Consider the following 15,725-nt stretch of genomic DNA (forward strand, 5'->3'; position numbering starts at 1 on the left):
TGGGGGCCAATATTCAGCATTCTTAAAGAAAAGTACTTCCAACCTAGAATTTCATATCCAGCCAAACTAAGCTTCATAAGTGAAGGAGAAATAAAATCCTTTAGGAACAAGCAGTTGCTGAGAGATTTCATCACCACCAGGCCTGCCTTACAAGAAGGCAGAAGCACTAAACATGGAAAGGAACAACCAGTACCAGCCACTAGTACCAGCCACTCCAAAAATGTACCAAATGGGAAATACCATCAACATAGTGAAGAAACTGCATCAACTAACGGGCAAAACAAACAGCTGGCATCAAAATGGCAGGATCAAATTCACACATAACAATATTAACCTTAAATGTCAATGGGCTAAATGCCCCAATCAAAAGATATAGACTGGCAAATTGGATAAAAAGTCAAAACCCATCAGTGTGCTGTATTCAAGAAACTCATCTCACATGCAAGTACACACATAGGCTCAAAACAAAGGGCTGGAGGAAGATTTACCAAGCAAATTGAGAGAAAAAAAAAAAAAAAAAAAAAAAAAAAAAAAAAAAAAGCAGGAGTTTCAATCCTAGTCTCTGATAAAATAGACTTTAAACCAACAAAGAAAATGTGGCACATATACACCATGGAATACTATGCTGCCATAAAAAAAAGATGAGTTCATATTTTTTGCAGGGGCATGGCTGAATCTGGAAACTGTCACTCTCAGCAAACTGACACAAGAACAGAAAATCAACACCACATATTCTCACTCATAGGTGGGTGTTGAACAATGAGAACACATGGATATAGGGAAGGGAGTACCACACACTGGGGTCTGTTGTGGGGGACTAGGGGAGGGACAATGGAGGGTAGGAGGTTGGGGAGGGACAAGATGGGGAGAAATTCCAGGTAGAGGTGACGGGGAGATGGAGGCAGCAAACCACATTGCCATGTGTGTACCTATGCAACAATCCTGCATGATTTGCACATGTACCCCAGAACCTGAAGTGCAATTAAAAAAGAGATATATATATATATATATATATATATATATATATATATATATATATATGAAATAATAAACTTTCCTCCAGTAAAAAAAAAAAAAAAAAAAAAAAAAAAAAAAAAAGCTAACATTGTCAAAACTGCAGACAAACTGGATAAATAAATAATGAAAACTGCTTTTTGGATTTGGCACCTAAGCAGCCATGGGTAACATTCATAGAGCAGTTTCAATTGAGGGAGGGCAGGAGCATGTAGGAGTGGAAAGAAAGTGGAGAAAGTGAACAGACCTCAGTCTTTCAAGAAGTTTAAGAATGAATAGAAGGAGAAATTCAGGATGGTGAGAAAAGTACTGTTTGTTTTGCAAACTGCGAATGAAGGGGGTTGTTTCTAGGCAAGAGGGAAGGAGCTGAAAGAGAGGAAGAAGCTAAAGACACAGGAAGGAAAAGACAGCTGATAGCTGTAGGTCTTGGAGAAGGTGGGAGGGAATGAAAGCCAGAGCACAGGTGACTGGATTAGCCTTAGCTAGAAGTAGGAGTGTAAAACTCTCCTTCTGGAACAGGAAAAGCAGGCAAGGTCACAGCATGCAGAGATGTTTATAGAAGTAGGGGAAGGGTAGGAAGTTAAGAGCACCCATGCTTGATATGACCCTTGTGAAATAGGAAATAATCTATTAGGAAAAGTTTGTATTTCAGAAAATCACTATGATTAAATAGCACAGTATACATTGAACGAGAAAAGAAAAGTAGAACGATAATGTAATTGTCTAGGCATGAGGTTATATGGGACTTAAGTGGAGTGATTAGAAATGAGGTTGGAGAAGAGAGGTGAACATCATGCTTTCTCATATTCTTCTGAAAGTCAGAAGCAGTACTTCTGATAAACAAATCCCAATAGACAATATCCATGCCATGGGACTTGTTACATTATATCAATGTTTAAAACTATCTAAAACTAGGCCAGCTTCAGTGTCTCATGCCTGTAATCCCAGCAATTTATAATCCTTTGGCTATATAGCCAGTAATGGGATTGCTGGGTCAAATGGAATTTCTATTTCTAGGTCCTTGAGGAATCACCACACTGTCTTCCACAATGGTTGAACTAATTTACACTCCCACCAACAGTGGAAAAGTGTTCCTATTTCTCCACATCCTCTCCAGCATCGGCTGTCTCCAGATTTTTTTAATGATCCCCATTCTAACTGGCATGAGATGGTATCTCAATGTGGTTTTGATTTGCATTTTTCTAACAACCAGTGATGATGAGCATTTTTTTATATGTTTGTTGGCCTCATAAATGTCTTCTTTTGAAAACTGTCTGTTCATATCCTTTGCCCACTTTTGAATGGGGTTGTTTTTTTTTTTTTTTTTTTTCCTCGTAAATCTGTTTTAGTTCTTTGTAGATTCTGGATATTAGCCCTTTGTCAGTTGGGCAGATTGCAAAAATTTTTTCACATCTGTTGGTTGCCAGTTCACTCTGATTGTTTGTTTTGCTGTACAAAAGCTCTGGAGTTTAGTTAGGTCCCGTTTGTCTATTTTGGCTTTTGTTGCCATTGCTTTTGGTGTTTTAGCCATGAAGTCTTTGCCTATGCCTATGTCCTGAATGGTTTTGCCTAGGTTTTCTCCTAGGGTTTTTATGGTATTAAGTCTTATGTTTAAGTCCTTAATACATCTGGAGTTAATTTTAGTGTATTGTGTCAGGAAGGGGTCCAGTTTCTGTTTTCTGCACATGGCTAGCCAGTTTTCCCAACACCATTTATTAAACAGGGAATCCTTTCCCCATTGCTTGCTTTTGTGAGGTTTGTCAAAGATAAGATGGTTGTAGATGTGTGGCCTTGCCTCTGAGGCCTCATCTGTTCCATTGGTCTATATCTCTGTTTTGGTACCAGCACCATACTGTTTTGATTACTGTAGCCTGTAGTATCATTTGAAATCAGGTAGTATGATGCCTCTGGCTTTGTTCTTTTTGCTTAGTATTGTCTTGACTATGTGGGCTCTCTTTTAGTTCCATATGAAGTTTAATGTGGTTTTTTTTTTTCCAATTCTGATAATTCACTTCTTTATTGTGGTAAAATATACAGTTTACCATTTTAACCATTTTATTGTTTGTTTGTTTGTTTTTGTCCTGTTTGCAGTTTCATACATGATCATCAGACTGCTGCTAGGATGTGCACACCTGTTACTGCAAATTCACAGCCTAGGAAAGACTTCTCCTGGGAATTTACTTTAGGTCAGGATTGGGCTGCCTGGTACAAGGCTGCACCCACAACTGAGCAGTTTCAACAACACAGGAGCCTTTCCCAACACTATTTTTTAACCACCTTTAAGTGAACAACTCAGTAGGATTAAGTATATTCACACTTGTGTGCATATAACACTACTATCCATCGCTAGACCATTCTCAATGTCCCGAACTGAAACTCTACCCATTAAACAACTCTCCATTACTGACACTCCCACTCCCTGGTAATTGCCGTTCTATTTCTGTTTCTATGAATGTAGTTATTCTAGGTACTTTATGTAAATGAAGTCATACATTTGTCCTTTTGTGCTTGACTTATTTCACTTAACATAATGTCTTCACTTTATCTGGTAAGGCCCTTTTGATTATGGAGAATTTTCTCGGAAAAAAAAAAAAAAAACACTGAACCTGATCTAAAAATTTCTATAAATATAGAACAATACTTATTCCATAAATATAGAATAATATTCATTCATGCATGCATTTAACAAATATTTATTAATCCCGTATTGTGCCAGGCTCTTCTTCTAATAAGCCATTGGCAGGAAATAATAAAGGAATCATCCTAATCTTCTTATCAGACCACAGTTATTCTTCAATCAACATCACTCAAATTATCTGTCTCAGATTACTGACGCCACCAGGCACTCACTTCCTGGATTTTCTTATTTTGGCAGTGGCATATCACAGGCTGAAGAGAACAGTAGCAGAGAAACAAAAGAATCGAGCTGGGTTCTTTCATGATAACTCCTGTACATGAAATTTTTGCCATTGTCCCTTCTTTCCGGAAATACTGACACTCAGCTAGCACTAAATATCACAGAGACAACTGTCCTATATGTCTTACCCTTGTTAATATCTGACTTAACTACATGTTAATCTGTTTTATCCCACACAGGTGCACTGGGCATGAACCATGGTTCCTAGAAAAATCTGTGTTCAGTTTTTCTTGAGAAGGTAGAAAATCTGGTATTCTTGGACCCATGTTCTCATGTGTCAAGAAATGACTAGGGCCAAGGGATAGCTGTCTCCTGTAGACAAGGTTTTCACCACAGTTCCCATTACTTCATATATATATAGCTTATATTTATATACATATATATATAAGTACATACATACTTCATATATATACATATATGTATATATTTTAAACATCCATTTCTACATATATAAAACTGGATGCTCATTTGTCCATTCACTCTTGTAAAACATCTATTAAGGAAAGTCATTGTGTTAAGCATTATGGATTATTAAACATTGTTACTGTACAATTAGCTCCAGGCTCTTTGGGGAAGAACAAAGCAGAAAACAGACATAGCTGACCCTGGTCAGAAAAACTATCCTGGCTGTGAGGTCATTCTTCCTTAACATAGTGGAAAACAATTCAATCTGCAATATTAGGCTCTATCTGGTTGAGCACTGATTTCACAGGTGGGGTAGGAATACTAAGAGCAGAAAGACAGAATGTTATGATTCCTGCAAAATTCTCTCATTTGGAATAGGCTTTCCAGATGAAGGCTATACAGGTTCAGTTTCTAGAGAGAGAGGGCTGACAGATAAAGATATGAGAGTTCTTAAAAAAAAAAAAAAGTTGTTGTTGTTACTGGTGGTTTTGAGAGGGGTGTGGTAAGACACTCACTGGTGGGTCTGAAATCACTCCTGCAATTGCTTCCTTTGTCAGGATTTAGCCAAGGAACTGAGCAGGGCTGAGCCTGAAAACTGAAGGCCCCCAGCTCTACACCTGAGCAAGGTAAGGGACTGGTATAACTGACACAGTAGATTTGTGTGTGAACCACTGTGTTACAGAGAGTAGCCCCTGATCTTGGGGAGTCAAGAGGTTTTTGAGAAGTGGCATTTTACCCAGATCTTCAAAGAAAGTCTAACTTTTACATATGAAAGTGGGGATAGACGAACAACCATCTAACAAATGTGTATTAAGCATCAACTAAAAACCATATGCTGGGTATATAAAGATGAATAAATGAGACCTTGTTTTCAAGTAGCATAAAGTCTAGTAAGGAGAAATATACTAAGTTCATTAGAATGAGCAGACATTAGTGAAATTAATGCTGAATAAAGTGGCAACATGAAAATAAAAGCAATGAATTCTAGGAGGAGTAAGAGCAGGTTTTTTAAAAAAAATAATGTTATTTATTATTATTATTTTTTATTGTACTTTAGGTTCTGGGGTACATATGCAAATTATGCAGGATTGTTGCATAGGTACATACATGGCAAGGTGGTTTGCTGCCTCCATCCTCCTGTCACCTAAATCTGGCATTTTTCCCCATGTTATCACTCCCCAACCTCCCCACCCCCTGCTGTCCCTCCCCTAGCACCCCCAACAGACCCCAGTGTGTGATGCTTCCCTCCCTGTGTCCACGTGTTCTCATTGTTCAACACCCGCCTATGAGTGAGAACATGCAGTGTTTGATTTTCTGTTCTTGTATCAGTTTGCTGAGAATGATGGCTTCCAGATTCATTCATGTCCCTACAAAGGAATAGAGAAGTGCAGTTTGAGCTGGGTCTTGGCAGATATGGAGGAGTTTGCCAGGCAGACTGTAAGAGCATTCTGAGCTGATGATAGCATGTAACAGAGCATTGAACCTTGAACATGATTTCAGAGAACTATAAACAACTCATCACTGCTGTAGCCTAAGGTAAGAAATAGGAAGTTACGGAGATAATGCTGCAAAAGGATAGGGACTGAAGAACCTCTGGAGGTTGAAAAGAATGCCAAGTAGTATGCTGTGGCTGGAATGTAAGATGCATGGGAAAAAATGGTTGTTGCTGAAGTTGTGCAGATAGTATAGAAACAGTTAAAACATGTACTGTGGATCTGTTTTTAACAGGTATGATTCCCTCAAGAACAGATAATTTCTATGAATCCACTCTCCAGAAACTTACAGAGCATCTCAAATATCTCAATTTCCATACATTGCTCTCCTGGGGGTTCTCAGGTCTCAGTTAAGAACTGTTGCTTTACAGTAGTGCTTTTAGAGATTTTATGTAGCGACTTAATGAAAATGGTAATATCTGGATAATATGCCAGGTTACCAGCAAAAGCTGCTTCAGGTCAGAGGCAATTAACTAGGGTTCTACCTAGTTTCTCCCATCCAGGTGCCTCCGAGGCTAAAGTGATTAAATATCATGTCACTCTTTTAACCTATTCTGTTTTCACTCTTCGGAAGAGTCTTAAGAAGAAGAGTGAAACTATCAGTGCTACATTTAAAAGGACAATTCCATCATCAATGTAAAAAGTAGACAGGAGGCAATCAGATCAGTTAGAAGCTTTCCTAAAAGAGTATAGAAAAGTGACTATAAAGGCTTGTTATATGTCATTGGTGGTGAGGATAAAAAAGAGGGTATTCTAGAGCTTTTTAAAGCTAGAATCAAAAGAACTGATGCCAGTGGTAGCTTCAGAATTTCTATATACTAGGAGTTTAAGGGTTTCCATTGGGTTAGAAAAAGGACTTTGGTTTACAGCAACACAATTCACAACTGTGAATATATGGAATCAGTCTAAAAGCCCATCCAATGAATAGATAGAAAGCGTGGTATATATATACCATGGAATGCTACTCAGCTGTAAAAAGGAATGAAATAATGGCATTCACAGCAACCTGCATGGAATTGGGGACCATTATTCTAAGTGAAGTAACTCAGGATTGGAAAACCTAACACCAAACATCACAGGTTCTCACTTATAAGTGGGAGCTAAACTATGAGGATGCAAAGACATAAGAATGATTTAATGGACTTTGGGGAATGAGGAGGAAGGGTAGGAGGGGGCTGAGGGATAAAAGACTACACATTGGGTACAATGTACACTGCTCAAGTGATGGGTGCACCAAAATCTTAGAAGTCACCACCAAAGAACTTTTCCATGCGACCAAACACCACCTGTTCCCCCAAAACTATGGAAATTTAAAAAAAAAAATTAAAAGAAAAGGACTTTGGGCATTTGGAGGACCATTGGGTATGTTAATGTAGATTTTTCACTGCACAAGTAAAGTCTTATTGGTGTATGCAAAAATGTAAGCAGGAATCAGTGAAGTCTTTTTTAGCTTAGATGCTGCAGAAGGTTTTAACCCAATAAAAGGTGACTTGAGAAGCAATATTATTATTTAAAATGTTGCCACAAACTTAATGAAAAATCTAATAAACAGATTTTCATCTCAAATATCTGATGTCTTATATATTTTTATAAGCACCGGCTAATGAACATAAGGGTTTTTTTTCCTCTCTCGTCATCATATTTTAGTTTTATCTGATCAAAAAGGCGTGGTTCATGATCCACAATAACCACTAAGCCACCTGAGAATGAGGAGCACAGTGTGTGAAATTATTTTAAGTGTGCAGTAATGAGTCTAAGTCAAGTAGATTATGTCCAATGTTCTTGTACTTGATGCTGTGAACATCAATGATCTAATTAAAAACATGTTCACCAAGTTCTTCTCCTGCATTTTTGTCAACACGGAGGTGGTATCGATACAATTTTATTATTTTCTAAATAAAACTGTTGAGGGGATTTCCTTCCTGTTTCTTTTTTTCTTTAAACTTTCTGAAACAGACTTTTAGAGGTTTCTTTTTTTCGTAAATGATTACACTGATACTTTGAATTTTAAACTGACTTTTTTTTTCTCTCCTGGAATCAAACCACAATCAGATTTTCTTGAACTCTGGCAGTTGAGAACTGGGGCAATCCTCAAAGAAGCAGACTGCAGCTTAGGAAGGGGCAGCTGATCAACTGGTCTATGACCTGGTGCTTCGCTGCTATCTGTTACAGGCGGCTGCTCTGTTTCATACAAAATTCATTTGAAGACTGTGAAAAACATTGAAGTCAGACGCATGAGAAGACAAAGCTGAGCGTGTCAACAAAGAGAATGAGCTTGATCTATTGCATAGCTCACAGGGACTTTAACAACAAGGCAGGGAAACAGAGTGGTTTCAGAGAGATTCCCACCCCACTTTACAGCAGGAAGGAAGCCCAACCCTCAGAGACTCAGGGAGGAAAGCAACGCTAGATGGATTCTCCTGCACGAAGTGCCCCCATGCATAGTCATGTGAATTTGCATAGATGCACAATGCATGCAGCACTTCCTCCTCTTTTAAAACCTGTTGTGAAGATGTGTTTCTACGCGAGGCTTATTGTGGTTGTTCTTCATGTGATTCAAGAATCAGAGAAGGTTCCTCAAACAAAAAGTAGTGTGACATTGTGCTTCCCCAACTAAGTTAGACAGGCAAATAGTAATCACATTCCCCAGAATCCCAAGTCTTGTCAAAAAGGGGTTCTGAAAAATTTATCACTTAATATTAACCTAGTTGTCAACCCCACCCCAGGATTTTTCTAATTTTTCAATATTATGCCATGGCTGACAATAAATTTTTATTAAGTGTATCAAAACTTTTTAGTACTAAAATAATCTCAATAGTCTCAGGGTGGGATTCACTTCCATCACAAACCCTTCTGATTGCTGAAACACATAAATTTCCCATACAGATTCCTTTAGAAGCAGTAAGATATTAGACCTACATTCATAAACTGCGAGGATGTAACTAAAGATGATACATGCTGTCAGTGTATCATAACCAAATCATAATTAGATTACAGTGGAAACTCAAGCTTGATTTCCACATCATTTTCTGGCCCTATTTGCAGCATGACGCAAAAGCAGATCAGAAGATATAACCAGTAGTACAGATAATGATTTGATTTTTGTTAAAGGAGAGATAAGATTTAATTTTCTTCAGTTGTGTATCTTTAAATTCTTCATATTAGAGCTTCATTTATTAAAATGTTAAAAATTAAATCAGAAATGTAATTTTTAGTATGAAAATGAAGACCCAGAAGTATAGTGTGTGATGTATGCAATTCCAGTGGTACCTTTTCCCTCAGTAAAAATGATCTATTGTACATTTCACTCAGAAAATGAGTATTCTACTTTTGTTATGATGTAACAAATATGATAATGAGTTAACCTTGAATAAAATTATGACATGTTAGGTAACTACATAGTATATTACTGTCAGAAGGGTTAAGAAAAAGTTGACCCAGAGGGAATCTGAAATCTTAATGTAGACTGGAATAATTCTAATATTTACAAATAAACTCAAAACTTCCATTTCAACCAACTTTGTCAATCTTCTTTCTCAATATGGCTAAATCCATAGTTAAATATAAATGCAAGTAATGTTGAACTTCAATAGAAACTTTAAAACCTAGGCTAATATGTGTATTTTACCAGTATATTTGGGAAATAAGCTGTTTTGATTAAATGAATTTTCTAGTTTAGCAAGGATAACAAAACTCTTTGTTTTGTTTTGTTTTGTTTTGCCCTACATAGTGAAAAACCTGGCTAAAATATACTCATTTACTATCTTCCCTTCATAGGAATAATATGACCACCATAAATAAGAAAATGATCCTGGATCCTAGCATGCCCACCATAAATAAGAAAATAATCCTGGATCTCATTCCTTAATTTATTCAGTTATTCACATATTTACTGAGCATCTACTAAGTGACAGGCACTGTTCTGATATAAGCTCTATTTAATGACTATTATACATGCCATAGAAGACAATATATACCATGGAGCTTCATGTGTAGAAATTCCAAGTTATACTTTGGAAACATATCTTCAAAATCCTATGTGGGCTGGGCATGGTTGCTCATGCCTGTAATGCCAGCATTTTTGGGAGGCTGAGGCAGGAAGATGGCTTGAGTCCAGGAATTTGAGACCAGCCTGGGCAACCTGGCGAGACCCAATCTCTACAAAAAATTTAAAAATTAGCCAGGTGTGGTGGTGCATGCCTGCAGTCCCAGCTACTCAGGAGACTGAGGCTGCTACTACTCAGGCGGATTGCTTGAGCCTGGAAGGTTGAGGCTGCCGTGAGCTATGTTTGTACCACTGTACTCCAGCCTGCGCAACAGAACGAGACCCTGCCTTAAAAAAAAAAAAAAAAAAAAAAAAAAAAAAAAAAAAATCCTATAAGCTTGTTTTTGGTAATATGGCTATTTTGCCTTAAAGTTTGCAATATCTTTCCTCTGAATGCTCTTAAAACAAACTCCGCTTAATTGAAGATTTTAATTACAGTTTTACTGCAGTGCAAGGTAATTTTGTAAAACAATTGCTACAACATTATTGGAATCAGAGATTATTTACTTGTGCATGACTGACAGAAATCCACTATGCAATCGGCAGTCTTTCTTCACTGTCTGCATGGAAAGGCCATCGTTGGATAGAAAAAAACAGGCAGTGTGACATAGAAAAGGCACAGCTTCATCAGTCAGACAAATGTTCTTAAAACATTTTTAGCCTGAAAAATGGAATAATGTCCAAACTAAAGTTATTCTGATGATCTGAAAAGACGAAATTTGATCATTCACTCAACAAATTATTCGCTAACTGCTCCAACTGCTTTATCCTGAGGGTAACAGGCAATCACTGTAGATCTTAAACAGGAGTATTAACACAATTCAACTTTGGAAATATCGTCCTGGCTGCAGTGTGGCGAATGAATGAGGGTGAGGTAAGACTGGAGGGAAACCAGTTAGGACCTGTTATTGCTCAGAGACCAGTGTAGCCTTCACATAAATATAGAGGCAGTGAGGATAAAGTGAAGTAAATGGATTTGAGCATTATTGAGAAATTGTAAAAATCACATCAAGAGGAGAGGGTAAAAGGTTGGATGTGGATGGTAAGAACGTAAGGTATAATAAACATCTAGGTTTCTTGCTTGGTTGTCTGAGTGGACGGTAGTGCCATAAATAGGCGAGGGAAAAGGTCTTGTGGCAAAGATGACAAATTCTGTTCTAGACAGGTTGTTTTTGAGGTGCTTGTGAGATCCCCTGCAAATAGTACTATGTAACACATGACTGGAAATACAGGTCTGGAGATTATGCACGGGAGCATGACAGAGTAGAAGCTAAGCATCGGGGGCTATTACTGTGACGACTTCCCAGTTGGTTGAGAATAGCTCTGCTCCTCTCACTGGTCTGCAAACCTCCCCAGCTCAGAGACCATAAGCAAGTTATTATAGTGTAGTATAAGCAACTCATTATTTGAAATTGTTTTGCAACCACTAGCACTACCTGAAAAACCTGTCTACATTCTGTCTCAGCCCCTTAGTTTCCTCAATGCTACTGAAAAAAGAGTCTCTGTATTGTCTCGTATTGTCTCTTCTGTTTACTAGTTATCCACTACAGTTTCTTAGAAGTTCAAATTTTTTAATCTGTTTTCAGGATATGCTTACAGCATATGTTCTTCCTCATTTCAGTTTTTCCATACAGCTGTTGAGAGTAACGTGTTGGGGTCTCATAGATAAACTTCATAACTGGGTGGGGGCAGGGGACACTTGAGTCAGAGAAGACACAATTAGCCCTGAGACAGAACACATTTAATGCATTCAGGACCCAGGTGGAGTGATGCTCCAGTAAGGGGACAATGCTATGAGATGATGCTGGGGAGGCAAGAGGGAAATGTCCAAAAACCCAGAGGTAAGAATATCACTTATTCAAGGAATTGCAGTTTTAATAATTAAGAGGGTAAAGGAGTGAGTCTGGTGAGGTATTTGTTGAGGGAGGTCAAGATCATGGAGGATCTTATAAGCCACATAAGGAAGAATGGACTTTACGACAGACAGCAACTGCAAATTATTGAAGAGTTTTACATGAGGAAGATTTGCAGTTTAGAAAAATCACTTTGCCACCAGGAGAATGGACTGGATGAGGTGAGAGCGGCTGTGGTCAGGAGGCTGCTACAAAATTTCAGGTGAGATGCAAGGTGGCCTAATTTATGTTTGAGAGGCAGGGGAGAGAGAAAAGTAGATACATTCAGGAGATACGGAACAGGCATCATTTGCAGACTGGTGAATATTTGAATGTGGGGAGTGAGAGAGAAGAAAAAAGCAAAGGATCACTGTTGTCCATGTTTCAGGTGCGGGCAGCAGATGGTGTCAGGGTTCTACTCTGTCCCTTCCTTGATAATGATGGTCCCTGTGTCATCTCATTTTTAGGGAAATACCCCTAAGGGATAAAAACTTTGTTCAATATAAGTTCCCTATTGCTTCTGTCAAAGTATAATGCATAGATTCATACTTTCATTAAAGTTATCAGAATGCATATTCCTTTCATCACAAACTGTAAAATTATATAAATTGAGTTACTATGCATAGAAAAATACCTGTAATCACCAATTCTGAGATTTGATTTCTTGAAACCCTAAGCATTTCGAATTTCTCACACACTGACCGCTGGCATAAGCCACTCTTTCTGTTTAACAGGTATTTTAAAAACAACTGTGGCTTACCACAGCCCTCAAAGGGTTTTTTTTTCTATTATTATACTGAAGGCTGTCCTCTGGTATGTTCGGAGCTACCATTTAAAATGTAATATATTTCTAATCCAGTTATCCTGAAATGCTTACTTTAAGTTTGTTAGTAATTCTGTTTCAGACAGGATGTACTTCAAGTGAAAAGAAAAAGATAGTAAATGAAATTTCAAGAGTTTCTCTGAAACCATTTTAAGAAGCAATAAAGCTTTACTACCTTTTTCCTAAAAACAAAGAATCATTTTTTAGTAAATGTTACAAAGAAAATGTGCATAATTTAAAGAAAACAATATTTTAGGGTATATTTGCTAATAATTGATTGTATTCAGAATTTTTTGGAAAGGAAGCAAAACACCATAAGGAAATTTTGTGGGAGTCCTTAGTTTGCCTATTTAGCTGTGGGAGAGAGACAATGAAAATTCATTCCAGTTCAATGTGCTGTTTATTTATCGTAGAAGGAATGATGTTACGGATATTGAAACCAGAAAGTTTTTCTACAGCTTTACTTATGTCTGTCATGCTTTTCAGTTTTTACTCAATTGTTTTTATAATGAAAATAGCATATGTTCCATGCTTTCATTTAACTGATAGAAGTGATTGATATATAATAGATTAGCTTGGCCATTATTAATGTTTTTGTTACTTTAAGTACTTTTTCTACATGACTACTTTAAATGTTGCTTCATTTCATTTTTTTCATTTTGAGAATACAAAGCAAAAACTTTAACACATTTTACTTATACTGATAGCAATTATTTTGCTTTCAGAATCTTACTATATTTGATATTTACTGAGTTACACTGGAGTAGAAAATGTTACATTTGTTAACTATAACCCATGATTATCCCAAATTTTAAATACAAATACAATCAAAGTTATTTCTTCTTGTGGAAATGAAACCTTCTAAGTATACAGTGGCTAGAAGCAGGTTTACATCTATTATGCTGTTCATATTTTCCACATCACTTGGTATTGCCTCCGGACGGTCTTACATGAGAAAATTCCATGCGCCCTTAGAATATTTTTTATACAGAAATCACTGATAGTCAAGATGATTTTCCTCATTTGAGTCCTTGCCATTAGAGGATATGTTAAAGTGCATATTAATAACCATTATTTTTTTAAATAGAAGACTTTATAACCCTTGATTTCTGTAATACGCAAGGAGAGCCCTGCTATCTACCTGTTAGGAAGACAACAGATGGGATTCTTCGCATTGAAAAGAAGGCTTAACTAGGTGACCTTTCCTAGGATTCATCAATAACAAGGAGATCATAAGGTCTTCATATATTATTTTATTTATTCTTATAACCTTCCTCGGCAGTAGAGGAGCAAGCACTTACTGTACACTTAATCTACTCTCATAGCTAAAGAAAAGAGTTATAACTTCTTCCAAATCACCTAATAATTTCCAGTAGAATCTGGATCCTAAATCTTGGTTTTTGCACTTTCTCTTCTTACAGAATAACCATAGTAGCTTATAATCAGCTTCCTAAACACTTAAGAGTTTCTTTTCCTTAGTAAAATCCTAGTTCTATAACATTCTGACAGAGGGATGAAGCTGAGTTAATCTGACGTTAGATGAATCATCAAAGCAAGCCAATGGAAAAATATAAAAACTAAATTTTAATCTTCAACTTAAAATCTGCTTGGTTAAACATGCAAGTAAAGGATTTAACACATTTATTTAGGATCACTGGTTTAAATCCTCATGACAGTTAACACCATATATTCTTTTGGCAAGACAACATTACATTTTGAAATTCCTTACCACAAATATAAAATTGAAACATGTAAAAATATGTTTCTTAGATCAAAGGACTGATAGGGGCATCAAAACACATTGCAAGATAATGGTTCAATGTCATTTTGGCATCATTTTATAAATTATTTGAAACCTGTAAGTTCTCTGTAATTTAATCCTTTATCTTTCAAAACTTAACCATCTTAACAACAAAGGGGCAGGGCTATTTTCTTATAAGTAGAACTTTACTTGTTAGGAATTAGCTGTTTTTCTCTCCCAAGAGGTATGCCTAGAACAGGACATAGTACACAGTCAGGACCCAATAAATATTTGCTGGAGGAATAATAAAAGAATACATGAGTCTCAAGTTCTGGAGAGAAGTCTGGAATGCAAAATAGATTTGAGGGTCACAGCTAAAAAGAAGTATTCGTGGCAAATGGAAGAAGAGTGTGTTGGGTGAGGAGTACTCAAGAATGCATATAGGTAAGAGATAAGAACTTGGAAGGAGGATATATCATGTCATCTATAAGTAGAGTTCAATAAGGCAATTAGTACAAAAGAAATACATAAAAATCAATGACTCTCAGACATAAAATTACTTTGAAAATGTGAAATAAGACATATCATTGGTAATAGCATACATATATAAATAAGTAGAAAAAAATGTCACAAAAATATTCAAGACTTACCGGAAAAAACTACAAATCTCCATGATAAGATACAAAGAAGATCTGAGTAATGGAGAACTAACCTCAAATTAAATGATAAGCTTTGAAATCAAGATTTCAATGGCCCATTACACATCTATTAGAACAGCCAAAATCCCAAACATTGACACCACCAATGCTGGCAAGAATGTGGAGTAACAGAAAGTCTTATTCATTGCTGGTAGGAATGCAAAATGACACAGCCACTTTGGAATACAGTTTGGCAGTTTCTTACAAAGTTAAACATACTCTTCACCATTCAATCCAGCAATTGTCCTCAAATGAATGAACTGAAAACTTATATCCACACAAAAACCCACACACAGATGTTTATAACAGCTTTATTAATAATTGCCAAGGCTTGCAAGCAACCAAGATGTCCTTCATTAGGTTAATAGATAAATAAATTGTAGTACACCCAGACGATGGACTATTTTTCAGTATTTAAAAGAAATGAGTGGTCAAGCCAGGAAAAGACATGGAGGAAATTTAAATGCATATTACCAAGTGAAAGAAGTCAGTCTGAAAAGATTTCACAATGTCTGATTCCAACTATATGATATTCTGGGATTACAGTCTATGTCAGTACCTCATTCCTTTTTGTGACTGAATAATATTCTTTTGTATGAAGAGACCACATTTTTCTTATTGATCATAAGTTAATGAATCAAAGATTTTCCAAAATGGACTATTACAAGAACAAGAAAAAAACAACTTTAATATTTTT

At 36.7% G+C, this 15,725-nt stretch overlaps 1 protein-coding gene and 1 non-coding gene across 6 annotated transcripts in view; both read right to left on the reverse strand.

The window, feature by feature from the left end:
- Window positions 1-15,725, reverse strand: part of LOC120360515 (sphingosine 1-phosphate receptor 1) — a 203,912-nt gene that overhangs the window by 105,206 nt on the left and 82,981 nt on the right. The window lies entirely within an intron of this gene.
- Window positions 3,094-3,280, reverse strand: LOC120360574 (small Cajal body-specific RNA 16). The gene has a single exon (XR_005577038.2).

Source organism: Saimiri boliviensis, chromosome 11 (genome assembly GCF_048565385.1).
Source record: "Saimiri boliviensis isolate mSaiBol1 chromosome 11, mSaiBol1.pri, whole genome shotgun sequence".
Lineage (NCBI taxonomy): Eukaryota > Metazoa > Chordata > Mammalia > Primates > Cebidae > Saimiri > Saimiri boliviensis.